The 13,580-nt window shown below is 43.2% G+C and overlaps 2 non-coding genes across 2 annotated transcripts; one reads left to right on the top strand and one right to left on the bottom strand.

Annotated features, from left to right (window-relative positions):
- Positions 1-4,642: 4,642 nt before the first annotated feature.
- On the bottom strand, positions 4,643-4,732 carry trnar-ucu (transfer RNA arginine (anticodon UCU)). Its single transcript is given in 2 exon segments — positions 4,643-4,678; positions 4,696-4,732. It is a non-coding gene; the product is annotated as a tRNA-Arg (tRNA).
- Positions 4,733-11,701: 6,969 nt separating this feature from the next.
- On the top strand, positions 11,702-11,774 carry trnaf-gaa (transfer RNA phenylalanine (anticodon GAA)). The gene has a single exon. It is a non-coding gene; the product is annotated as a tRNA-Phe (tRNA).
- Positions 11,775-13,580: the final 1,806 nt, after the last annotated feature.

Here is a 13,580-nt window from a genome sequence, read left to right as displayed (position 1 = left end):
GAAATGAGAATGGGCAGGTGGTTGATATGGCAGTGGGGGAGCACTTTGGGACCAGTGACCATAACTCTATTAGCTTCAAGATAGTTATGAAAAAGAATAGGACTGGTCCTCAGGTTGAAGTCCTAAATTGGGGGAAGGCTAATTTCCATGGCATCAGACAGGAACTCTCAAAAGTTGAATGGGAGATGCTGTTTACAGGTAAAGGGACGTCTGGCAAGTGGGAGGCTTTTAAAAGTGAGATAGGAAGAGTTCAGGGCCAGCATGTTCCTGTTAGATGGAAGGGCAAGGCTGGCAAGTTTAGGGAACCTTGGTTGACGAGGGATATTGAGGGTCTGGTCAGGACAAAGAAGGAGGCATACGTCAGGTATAGGCAGCTGGGATCGAGCGAGTCCCTCGAGAAGTATAGGGGATATAGGAGTATACTTAAGAAGGAAATTAGGAGGGCGAAAAGGGGCCATGAGATTTCCCTGGCAGATAAGATAAAGGAGAATCCTAAAAGATTCTATAAGTGTATTAAGAGTAAAAGGGTAGCTAGGGAGAGAGTAGGTCCCCTTAAGGATCAGTGTGGCAATCTGTGTGTGAAGCCACACGAAATGGGCGAGGTCTTAAATGAATATTTCTTGTCTGTATTTACCGTGGAGAAGGTCATGGAAGCTTGTGAGTTCAAGGGAGGGAACAAAGATATCCTGCAGCATATCAACATTACAAAGGAGGAGGTATTGGAGGTTTTGAAGCGCATTAAGGTGGATAAATCCCCAGGGCCTGATCAGATGTATCCTAGGATGCTATGGGAAGCAAGGGAGGAGATTGCTGGGGCGCTGGCAGAGATTTTTGTGTCATCGTTAGCCACGGGTGAGGTACCGGAAGACTGGAGGATAGCTAATTTGTTAATTAATAAATTAAATAACAAATCATGTCACCTCTTTCTCTTCTAAACTCTGGCGGAGACAAGCCTAGCTTGTCCAATATTTCCTCGTAAGACAGCCCACCCATTCCATGTATTAGTCTCGTAAACTTTCTCTGTACTACCTCCAATGCATTTACATCCTTCCGCAAATAAGGAGACCAGTACTGTACTCAGTACTGCAGAAGAGGTCTCACCAATGTCCTGTATAGCGGAAGCATAACCTCCCTAATATTGTATTCAATTCCCATGGTGATAAATGATAACATTCTATTAGCTTTCCTAATTACGTGCTGGACCTGCATACTAACCTTTTGCAATTCATGCCCTCGGACACCCAGATCCCTCTGCATCCCAGAGCTCTGCAATCTCTCACCATTTAGATAATATGCTTTTTTATTCTTCCTGCCATAGTGGATAATTTCCGACTTTCCCACATTATACTCCATTTGCCAGGTCTTTGCCCAATCACTTAACCTATCTATATCCCTTTGTAGCCCCCTTATGTCCTCTTCACAACCTACTTTCCTACCTATCTTTGTGATCAGCACATTTCGCAACAATACCTTCGGTCCCTTCATCTAAGTCATTTATATAAATTGTAAAAAGTTGAGGCCCCAGCACAGATCCCTGTGGCACACCACTCGTTACTTCTTGCCAACCAGAAAATGACCCATTTATGCTGACTCTCTGTTTCCTGTCAGCTAGCCAATCTTCTATCCATGCCAATATGTTACCCCCGACACCATGAGCTTTTATTTTCTGCAATAACCTTTGATATGGCACCTTATCCTTCTGGAAATCGAAATACAATACATCCACTGGTTCCCCTTTATCCACAGCACATGTAACTCCCTCAAAGAACTCCAATAAATTGTTTAAGCATGATTTCCCTTTCAAAAAACCATGTTGACTCTGCCTGATTACCTTAATTTTTCCTAAATGCCCTGCTATAACATCTTCAGTCATCGCTCCTAACATTTTCCCTAAGACAGATGTTAAGCTAACTGGCCTGTCGTTTCCTGCTTTCTGTCTCCCTCCCTTTTTGAATAAATGAATTACATTCGCTACTTTCCAATCTCACAGAACCTTCCCGAAGCGAGGGAAATTTGGAATATTAAAACCAGCGCATCAACTATCTCACTAGCCAATTCAGGACCTGGCGACTTGTCAACCCGCAGCTCCAACAATTTGTTTAGTACCACTTCCCTGGTGATTGTAATTTTCTTGAGTTCCTCCATCCCTTCAATTTCCTGACATACGGCTAATACTGGGATGTTATTTGTATCCTCAATAGTGAAGACCGATGCAAAGTATCTGTTCAATTCATCTGCCATCTCTTAATTATCCATTATTAATTCCCCAGACACACTTTCTATTGGACCAACAGTCGCTTTGTTAACTCTTTTCTTTTTAAAATATCTATCGAAACTCTTACTAGTTGTCTTGAAATTTCTTGCGAGCTTTCTCCCACACTCTAATTTTACCTTCCTTATCAATCTTTTAGTCATTCTTTGCTGTTTTTTTTAAATATTCTGTCCAATCTTCTGACCTGCCTCCCACCTTTGCACAATTATAGGCTTTTTCTTTAAGTTTGATAGTATCTTTAACTGTTTTCGTGAACCATGGATGGTGAGTCCCACCTTTGGAACTTTTCTTTCTCGTTGAAATGTATCTATTCTGTGTATTCTGAAATATCCCCTTAAATGTCTGCCACTGCATCTCTATTGACTTATCCCTTAACCTAATTTGCCAGTTCACTTTAGCTAGCTCTGCTTTCATGCCCTTATAATTGCCCTTATTTAAATTTAAAATACTAGTCTGGGACCCACTCTCCTCTCCCTCAAACTGAATGTAAAATTCAATCATATTATAATCGCTACTACCTAGGGGCACCTTAACTATGAGGTCATTAATTAATCCTATCTCGTTGCACAATGCCAGGTCTAGTATAGCCTGCTCTCTGGTTGGCTCCAGAATGTATTGTTCCAAGAAATTATCCCCAAAACATTCTATGTATTCCTCATCTAGGCTACCTCTGCCCATCTGAATTTTCCAATCAATATGTAGATTAAAATCCCCCATAATTATCACAGTACCTTTCTGACAAGCTGTCATTATTTCTTCCTTTATATCCCATCTGACAGTGTGGTTAATGTTAGGTGGCCTGCACACCACTCCCACAAGTGACTTCTTGCCTTTATGATTTTTCATTTGTACTCAAACTGCTTCTGCATCCTGATCTCCAGAACTCAGGTCATCCCTCTCTATTACGCTAATACCATCATTAATTAACAGAGCTACCCCGCCACCTTTTCCTAGCTTCCTGTCCTTCCAAAATGCCATGTCACCTCCAATATTCACATCCCAATCTCTGTCGCCCTGCAGCCATGTCTCTGTAATGACTATCAGATCGTACTTATTTATTCTATTTGTGCTCCCAGTTCATCTGTTTTGTTTCAAATGCTCCATGCATTCAGATACAGAGCATTTAGTTTTGTCCTTTTATTATTTTTGTCACCTCTAGCCTTATCTGTCGACTTACTCTTAGATTTGTACATTCAGTCCCTTCCTGTCACAGTCTGTTTATCATTTCCCATATTTATACCTTTCTCTCTTGCCTTGTCTCTCCTCCTTGATTCACCATATCTTCCCAAATTTGATCCCTTGCCCCCACTATTCAGTTTAAAACCGTCTCTACTTCCCTCGTTATGTGGCTCGCTAGAACACCGGCACCAGCACGGTTCAGGTGTAGACCGTCCCAACGGTACAGCCACCTCTTTCCCCAGTACTGGTGCCAACGCCCCATGAACCAGAACCCACTACTACCACACCAGTCTTTCAGCCGCACATTACTTTCTCTAATCTTATTTGTCCTATGCCAATTTGCACATGGCTCAGGTAATAATCCAGAGATGATTAACTTTGAGGTTCTGCTTCTTAATTTGGTGCCTAGTTCCTCATACTGACTTTGCAGAACCTCTATCCTTGTCCTGCCTATGTCTTTGGTACCGACATGGACCACGACGACTGGATCCTCCCCCTCCCATTGTATGTTTCGCTCCAGCCCTGAGCAGATGTCCTGAATCCTGGCACCGGCAGGCAACACAGCCGTCTGGACTCTTGCTTTTGCTGCAGAGAACAGAGTCAATCCACCTTACTATACTGTCCCCTACTACCACTACATTCCTTTTTTCTCCCTCTTTGAGCCGCAAACACTTACTGCAGACGTGTTTGCCCTGGATCACACTGGCATCCAGGAACTCCCACATGCTGCAGCTGTGACACATCACCTGTCCTGTCATCCTTAACGTGTTTCAATTAACTACTTAAATATTTTATTCAATTATTCATTTTATTGCATATTTTATTAAACTTACCACTAGTTTGTTTACTATTTTAAACGTTGGGACTAAAATGGATCTTAATCACTTACCAGATGCGCATCAAGCAGGTCGGTTCTTCCAAACCAATCAACTACCTGCTTGCCTGTGATGTCACAGCTTACCAGATCCTCACCAAACAGCTCCTTCCACTGCACCGAAGAAAGAACCAAATCTGTAAACTCACCCCAGCGGCTCTCTGTTTCCCTGCTCTCACTCTCCATTGTGACGTCACTCCTCGATTTTTTTTCCCCTGCTCTGCTCCTCTCTCTCTCGCTCTGTCTCCGAGTCTGTGCTTTTGGCGCATTTCTTCATTTGTTGTTCCGTTGTGCTCCTCTGTTTCTGGTCCAAAATCTGACTCTGGTGGGACTTAAACCCACAACCTTTGAATATATATCAATCATTATTTAGAAGTTCAACACGCTATCCATTGCACCACAGAGCCTCACACATTTTTATTAACATCACTAAGGCCTTTGATCTTGTCAGCAGAGACGGCCTCTTCAAACTGCAATGGAACATAGGCTGCCCTCCTGACCTCTTGGGCATCATCTCTTCTTTCCACGAGAACATGCACAGTTCCATCAGTTACAATGGAGCAACATCAGACGCTTTCAAGATCAGCAGTGGGGTAAAGCAGGGCTGCGCGCTGGCGCCAACTCTCTTAGGAACAGAGGAACATAGGAGTAAGCTATTCAGCCCGTCGAGCCTGCTCTGTCATTCAATTCGATCATGGCTGATCACCTACCTCAAAGCCCCTTTCCCATGCTATCCACATATCCCTTGATGTCATGAGTATCAAGATTTCTATCAATTTCTGTCTTGAACATTCTCAATGATTGAGCTGCCACAGCCCTCTGGGGCACAGTATTCCAATGATTCACCACCGTCTGAGTGAAGAAATTCCACCCATCTCAGTTTTAAATGGCCTACTCCTTATTCTGAGACGATGTCCTTTGGTTTTCGACTCACCAACCAGGGCAAACATCCTGTCTACATCCACACTGTCACGCCCTGTAAGAATTTTGTCAGTTTCAATCAGATCACCTCTCATTCTTCGAAACTTTAAGGAATACAGGCCCAGTTTCCTCATCAGACAATCCCACCATCCCAGGGATTAGTCTGGTGACATAAAAACAAGAAATGCTGGAACCACTCAGCAGGTCTGGCAGCATCTGTGAAAAGAGAAGCAGAGTTAACGTTTCAGGTCAGTGACCCATCTTCGGAACTGACATATATTAGAAAAGTCACAGGTTATAAGCAAGTGGGGTGGGGGTGGGGCAAGAGATAACAAAGGAGGTGTAGATTGGACAAGGCCACATAGCTGACCAAAAGGTCATGCAGCAAAGGCAAACAATATGTTAATGGTGTGTTGAAAGACAAAGCATTAGTACAGATTAGGTGTTAATGGACTGAATATTGAAAAGCAGGAAGTACAAACCTGAAAAAAAACAGTAGGTAAGCAAACTGAACAAACTGAGATGAAATGAAATAAATGCAAAAAAAAGATTAGTCTGTTGACCCTCTGTTTCACCCCCTCTATGGCAAGTGTATCCTTCATAAGATGAGGAGACTAAACTGTACACAATACTCCAGTGCGGATTCGCCAAGGCTCTATACAATTGCAGCAAGACATCTTTACTCCTGTACTCATGACCCCTAGTGTGGGTACAACATACCATTTGCCTTCCTAATTGATTGCTGCACCTGCACAAGAGCTTTTAGTGTCTCAGGAACAAGGACACCCAGGTCCCTTTGGACATCGACACTTCCCAACCTCTCACCATTTAAGAAATACTCTGTCTTTCTGTTTATTCTACCAAAGTGAATAACTTCACACTTATTCACATTATATTCCATGTTCTTGCCCATTCACTTAGCCTCTCCAGGTCCCCTGGAAGCCTCTCTGCATCCTCCTCACAACTCACACTTCACCGAGCTTTGTGTCATCTGCAAACTTGGAAATATTACATTTAATCCCCACATCCAAATCATTTATATAGGTTGTTAACAGCTGTGGCTCCAACACTGATCCTTGCAGTACCCCAATAGTAAAAGCCTGCCATCCTGAGAAGGACCTGTTATTCCTGCTCTCTGTTTTCGGTCTGTTAACCAATTCTCAATCCATATCAGTATATTATCCCCAAGCCTATGTGCTCTAATTTTGTTTACTCACCTCCTGTGTGGGACCTTACCAAAGGAAAATACAAATACCACACATCCACTGGTTCTCCTTTATCTGTTCTATAGGTAACATCCTCAAAAATCTCAACAGGTTTTTCAAACCTGTTTTCCTTTTCATAAATCTATGTTGACTCTGCCCAATCATGTCATCATTTTCGAACTGTCTAGTTATCACATCCTTTATAATTGGCATATTCTTCTCCATGCTGCTATTGTACACTTTCAATTACTCAGATATAGGTGTTCACCTGCACATCAGAGCTGACGACAAGCTGTTCAACTTGGCAAGACTGTGCGCCAAGACCAAAGTGGGTAAATTCCTAGTCTGTGAGTTGCTATTTGCTGATGATGCTGTGCTGACATCCCATAATGAAGTTCAGTCACAGCAGTTTGTAGATCGGTTCTCCCTGGCCTGCAAAGAGTTTGGACTGACAATCAGCATCAGGAAGATGAAAGTTACGGGCCAGGACGTAGAGACTCCACTTTCCATCAACATCGACAACCTCACTTTGGAGGTTGTCAACAGCTTCACATACCTTCAATCAACAATCACCAGCAATCTGTCCCTTGATGCTGAAATCAGCACCAGGATTGCCAATGCTGCAGCTGTCATGTCAAAGTTGAGAAGACAAGTGTGAACCGACAGCAAACTGACCGAAAATACAAAGCTCCACGTGTACCAGGCTTGTGTTCTCAGCACCCTCCTTTATAGTAGAGAAGCATCAACAACTTATACAAGCCAAAAAAAGCGGCTGAACAGCTTCCACCTCCACTGCCTCAGATGGATACTGGGCATCTCCTGGCAGGACAGAGTGCCGAATGCGGAAGTACACCAGCGTGCAGGGATCCGCAGCATGTTTGCCCTTTTGAGTCAGCGGTGATTCTGTTGACTGGGCCAAATGGATGACCATCACATTGCCAAATACATGCTCTTTGGTGAGCTTGCTCTCAGCATGAGATCAACAGGTCAGGGAAAAAAATCAAGTCCTTTGGAGAGAATTGAGTTAATTCAGGAGAGTGGGCATGGATTTATCAATGGGAGTTCATGCTTGACGAATCTAACTGCATTTGTTGATAAACTATCTGAGAATACTGATGAAGGGAATGCAGTGGATGTTGTTTATATGGATATTACGAAAGCATTTTGCAAAGTACCACATAAAAGGGTGGTTAACAAAATTGGGGTTCATGGATTAGGAGGGTCAGTGTCCATTTGGATAGTAAATTGTTATAACGACTGAAAACAGCGAGTCGTATTAAATGGTTCTTGGTCAGACCAGAGGGTAGTTGACAGTGGTGTTCCCCAAGGGTCAGTGCCAGAACCACTGCTTTTTTTGCTCAAGGTAAGTGACTTGGATCTTGGAATACAGAGTTGAATCTCAAAATATGACGATGACACCAAACTTGGAGAAGTGGCAAACAGTGAAGATGATATGAACTGCCTGCAACAGGACAGTGATAGGCTAGCAGAATGGGCAGACAGGTGGCAGATGGAATTTAATAGTGACAAGTGTGAGGTGATGTATTTTGGCATAAGGAATAGGGAGAGGCAATATATACTTAATGGCACAGTTATAAAGAGTGTGCTGGAATAGATGGACTTGGGGTTCATGTGCACCGATCTTTGAAGGTGGCAAGACATATTTGGTGAGTGGTTAGCAAAGCATATGGGATCTTGGGCTTTATAAATAGAGGCATTGAGTACAAAAGCAGGGAAGTTATGCTGAACCATTACAAAACTCTGGTTAGGCCCCAATTGGAGTGTTGCTTCCAGTTCTGCTTAGCAGACTTTAGAAAGAATGTGAGGGTCCTTGAGAGGATGCAGAGGCGATTTACCAGAATAGTTCCAGGGATGGGAGATTTTCGTAACAAGGTTAGGTTGGAAAAGCTAGGATTATTCTGCCTATATCAAAGGAGATTGAGTGGAGAATTGATAGAGGTGTATAACACCTCTAGAGAACAGGCCATCCTGGACTGGGTATTGTGTAATGAGAAAGGATTAGTTAACAATCTTGTTGTGTGGGGTCCCTTGGGGAAGTGCGCCCATAATATGATAAAATTCTTCATTAAGATGGAGAGTGAGAGAGTTGATTCCGAGACTCGGGTCCTGAATCTAAACAAAGGAAACTATGAAGGTATGAGGCGGGAGTTGGCTATGATAGATTGGGGAACGTTACTTAAAGGGTTGACAGTGGATAGGCAATGGCTAGCATTTAAAGAGCGCATGGATGAATTACAACAATTGCTCATTCCTGTCTGTGCAAAAGTAAAACAGGAAGGGTGGCTCAACTGTGGCTTACAAAAGAAATTAAGGAAAGTATTAGATCCAAGGAGGAGAAATATAAAATGGTCAGAACAAGCAGCAAACCTGAAGATTGTGAGCAGTTTGGAATTTAGCAGAGGAGGACAAAAGGATTGATTAAGAAGGGGGAAATAGAGTATGAGAGTAAGCTAGCAGAGAACATAAAAACTGACTGGAAAAGCTTCTATAGATAGGTGCAGAGAAAAGGATTAGTGAAGACAAATGTGGGTCCCTTACAGTCAGAAACGGGGGAATTTATAATGAGGAACAAAGAAATGGCAGACCAATTAAATACATACTTTGTTTCTGTCTTCACAAAGGACGATACAAATTACCTCCCAGAAATGTTGGGGAACATAGGGTCTAATGAGAAGGAGGAACTGTATGAAATCTGGATTAGTAGGGAATGTTTGGGAAATTGATGGGATTGAAGGCCGATAAATCCCCAAGGCCTGATAATCTACATCCCAGAGTACTTAAGGAGGTGGCCCTTGAAATAGCAGATGCATTTCTGGTCTTTTTTCAAAATTCTGTAGACTCTGGAACAGTTCCAATGGATTGGACGGTAGTTAATGTAACTCCACTTTTTAAAAAAAGAGGCAGAAAGAAAACAGCGAATTATATACCGGTTAGCGAGGCCTGGACAAGGTATGCCAGCCAGGAGCGACGTCTCAATTCATTCCATCTTCGCTGCCTTCGGAGAATACTTGGCATCAGGTGGCAGGACTATATCTCCAACACAGAAGTCCTTGAAGCGGCCAACACCCCCAGCTTATACACACTACTGAGTCAGCGGCGCTTGAGATGGCTTGGCCATGTGAGCCGCATGGAAGATGGCAGGATCCCCAAAGACACGTTGTACAGCGAGCTCGCCACTGGTATCAGACCCACCGGCCGTCCATGTCTCCGCTATAAAGACGTCTGCAAACGCGACATGAAATCGTGTCACATTGATCACAAGTCGTGGGAGTCAGTTGCCAGCATTCGCCAGAGCTGGCGGGCAGCCATAAAGACAGGGCTAAATTGTGGCGAGTCGAAGAGACTTAGCAGTTGGCAGGAAAAAAGACAGAGGCGCAAGGGGAGAGCCAACTGTGCAACAGCCCCGACAAACAAATTTCTCTGCAGCACCTGTGGAAGAGCCTGTCACTCCAGAATTGGCCTTTATAGCCACTCCAGGCGCTGCTTCACAAACCACTGACCACCTCCAGGCGCGTATCCATTGTCTCTCGAGATAAGGGGGCCCAAAAGAAGCCTGACATCAGTCGTGCGGAAAATGCTGGAGTCCATTATAAAAGATGATATAGCAGAGTGCAATAATAACTCGTCTCCACTCCTAGTATTTCTAAATCCCACACATTCACTAGAATGTGAACAATTATTTCCTGTTGTGTCTCTCTCAGATTTGTAAACTTCTCTGTATTGGAGTGAGGTGACATCTCCTGGCGGGAAGCAAGAACTGCAATCAAGCAGCAGAAACTCCACAGTCTGTCAGGGTGAAAGAAACATTGCAATGTGAGGATGCAGCGAAGTGGTTTGATTGGGTCGATGGAGACATGATTCCACTTGTAGGTAGTGGTGTCTGAAGCAAAGGCCAGAAATACAAAGTTGTCATTAATAAAAGAAATGAGGAATTCATGAAAAATGTAGTAACGTAGTGAATGGTTAGAATGTGGATAGAACAGAAAGTGAGATTGGATGGACAGAAGCAATCTGAAAGGTTGGCTGAAACAAAAGGTGAGTGCCCTGAAACATTAACTGTGTTTCTCACAGCACAGATGCTGCCAGAGCTGCTGAACATTTCCAGCACTTTCTGTTTTTATTTCAGCATTTGCAGGATGTTGCTTTGATCTGAAAAAAAATGGATGATTGGCTGGGGGGTTCCAGTGAAATTCCACAGCAGCTAATAAAGCCTGACCTGTCAGTGGCTCGTTGGTCTAGGGGTATGATTCTTGTTTTGGGAGTATGGTTAATTAACATGCGAGAGATCCCGGGTTCAAGTCCCGGACGAGCCCTGGTCTGCTGGCATGTTTAGATTAAGATTATCTATTGGTTTCAGCCTTGCAGAAGGCGGAATTGACTTCCATCCGGAGCTGGCTTGAGGACCAGACAACTGGATTCAAAGAGCTTGTCGACAAAATTGTAATTAACTAAATGTACAGATAGCCAAGTGGGAATATAAAGTTGTTGCTGTAATTGTGACCTGACTCCAAAAACAACAGGACTGGGTTCTGGACTGGAATGGAATGGAATTCTTCAGTGTTTCTGTTGTTTGCCTTGCATTGACTCATCGATTTTCTTGTTTTTCACTTTGTCGATGCCTTTGAATTATTGTGGATCCTTCTTCAGGGTGTCTTCTTTCACCAGGTAGTTCTGACCGCTGATGATGTTGATTGTAATCAGCTTCAATTCGCTGATAGTTTTGGAAGTGAGCAGATTTCCTTTGCTTGAGTCTACAACATGGAACTCAGTCTGACATGTGGACCCATGGGCAGATTTGAATGCCATCCCTGCGTTGGAGTTGCATCCATGCAATAAGAGACCGAGTAGAAGTGACAGTTCTGTCAGTCGAATATGAGACTTTTAATGGCAGGGTTGTGAGTTTGAGTGCCATTCTGTTTTTCCCTTTTTTAAGGCTTCATGAGCAGAGAGTACAGGGAGTGTTTGAAATGAGCAAGTCTCGCTTTGATTCAGGACTCTTACCTCTCAGCAGCATCTCACTATGAAAGATTGAATTTGATCTCATTTCATTCTCAGCTCGGGGTCTGTGCGGCTCACTGGCAGTTCTGGCTGTCTCCCGCTTCACAATCCATCAGTACTGAGAAAGCGATGGGGAATATTACTCACATGTTGTGTTCTTTAATTTTTTGGAAAATTTGAATGTATGTATTTTCTTCCAAAACAAGGAAACCAAGCCACTGCTAAAGTCGGGCTGAAATAGCTCAGTTGGGAGAGCGTTAGACTGAAGATCTAAAAGTCTCTGGTTCAATCCCGGGTTTCAGCAATTCTGCTTCCTTATGCGTCCCTTGCCTTGGTTCTGATTTTCCGGTTGCACAATTTACTTTGAAATTATTTACCAAGCACCAGTGGATTGAATTTGAGAAACAACACAGAGTCATTTACAGCATAGAAGATGGTCGTTTGGCCTATCACGTCCATGCTGGCTCTCCCCGGAGCAATCTAGTCAGTTCCACTCACCAGCTCGATCCCTTTCCTCCTGCAAGTTTCTTTCCTTCAAGTATCCATCTAATTTCCTTTTCAAATCATCGATTGTCTCTGCTTCCACCACACTCATGGGCCAAGTCATTACCACCCACAACATAAGAAAGTTCCACCTCATCAAGGATGGGAAATACTTGCATCTTCTATATTTGCTTATTCTCTATTTCTATGAGAATAGACTGACAGTCAACATGAAAGGAAACCCAAAAATCTTCGAGCAGCATGTAAATGATAAGTGGGGAGTAAGAGGTTGAGTCAGGCCTATTAGGGACAAAAAGGATAATATAAGCTTAGAGGTGCAGGGCAATGTTAATCTACTTAATGAGTACTTTGTATCAGTGATCACTAAGGAAGTGGAATTTGACAAAATATCAGTCGAAGTGAAGAGAGTAGAGTCAATGGAGAGGGTACAAATTGAGAGAGGGAGGTACTAAAAAGGCTGGCTGTGCTTAGGGTAGATCAATCACCTGGTCTGGATGGCTCACATCCCAGGTTGCGAAAGGAAATGCGGATGCAGATAATGGAAGAGTTTGCCATAATCTTCCAATCTTCCCTGGATACGGGGGAGGTGCCAGGAGTAAACAGTGGCAAATGCGACGCCCTTATTCAAGAAAGGGTGTAAGGACAGTCCGGCTAACTACAGGCTAGTTAGATTAACAGCAGCGGTGGGTAAGGTTTTAGAAAGAATAATCAGGGTAAAAAATCAACAGTCACTTGGAGAGGTTTGAGTTAATTAAGTAGAGTGAGCATGGATTTATAAATGGGAGTTCATGCTTGACTAATCTAACTGCATTTTTTGATGAACTAACAGAGCAGCTTGATGAAGGGAATGCAGTGGATGTTGTTTATATGGATTTTAAGGAAGCGTTTGACAAGGTACCACATAAAAGTGGGGTTTACAAAATTGAGGTTCGTGGTATAGGAGGGTCAGTGTCCAATTGGATAAAAAATTGGTTTAAGGACAGAAAACAGGGAGTCTTATGAAATGATTCTTTGTCAGACTGGAGGATAGTCGACAGAGGTGTTCCCCAAGGGTCAGTGCTAGAACCACTGCTTTTTTTGCTAAAGATAAATGACTTGGATCTTGGAATATTGAGTAAAATCTCAAAATATCCCGATGACAACAAACTTGGAGGAGTGGCAAACAGTGAGGATGATATGAACTGCCTGCAACAGGACAATGATAGGCTAGCAGAATGGGCAGACAGGTGGCAGATGGAATTTAATAGAGACAAGTGTGAGGTGATGTATTTTGGCATAAGGAATAGGGAGAGGCAATATTTACTTAATGGCACAGTTCTAAAGTGTGTGTTGGAATAGAGGGACTTGGGGTTCATGTGCATCAATCTTTGAAGGTGGCAAGACATATTGCGAGAGTGGTTAGCAAAGCATATGGGATCTTGGGCTTGAAAAAAAGAGGCATTGAGTACAAAGCAGGGAAGTTATGCTGAACCATTATATAGCTCTGGTTAGGCCCCATTTGGCGTGTTGCTTCCAGTTTTGCTTACCACACTTAAGAAAGAATATGAGCGTCCTTGAGAGATGCAGAGGAAATTCACCAGAATGGATCCAGGGATTGAGGATTTTA

This window comes from Heterodontus francisci, unplaced genomic scaffold (assembly GCF_036365525.1).
Source record: "Heterodontus francisci isolate sHetFra1 unplaced genomic scaffold, sHetFra1.hap1 HAP1_SCAFFOLD_221, whole genome shotgun sequence".
Taxonomy (NCBI): domain Eukaryota; kingdom Metazoa; phylum Chordata; class Chondrichthyes; order Heterodontiformes; family Heterodontidae; genus Heterodontus; species Heterodontus francisci.
This window is presented reverse-complemented; position numbering and strand designations above follow the sequence as displayed.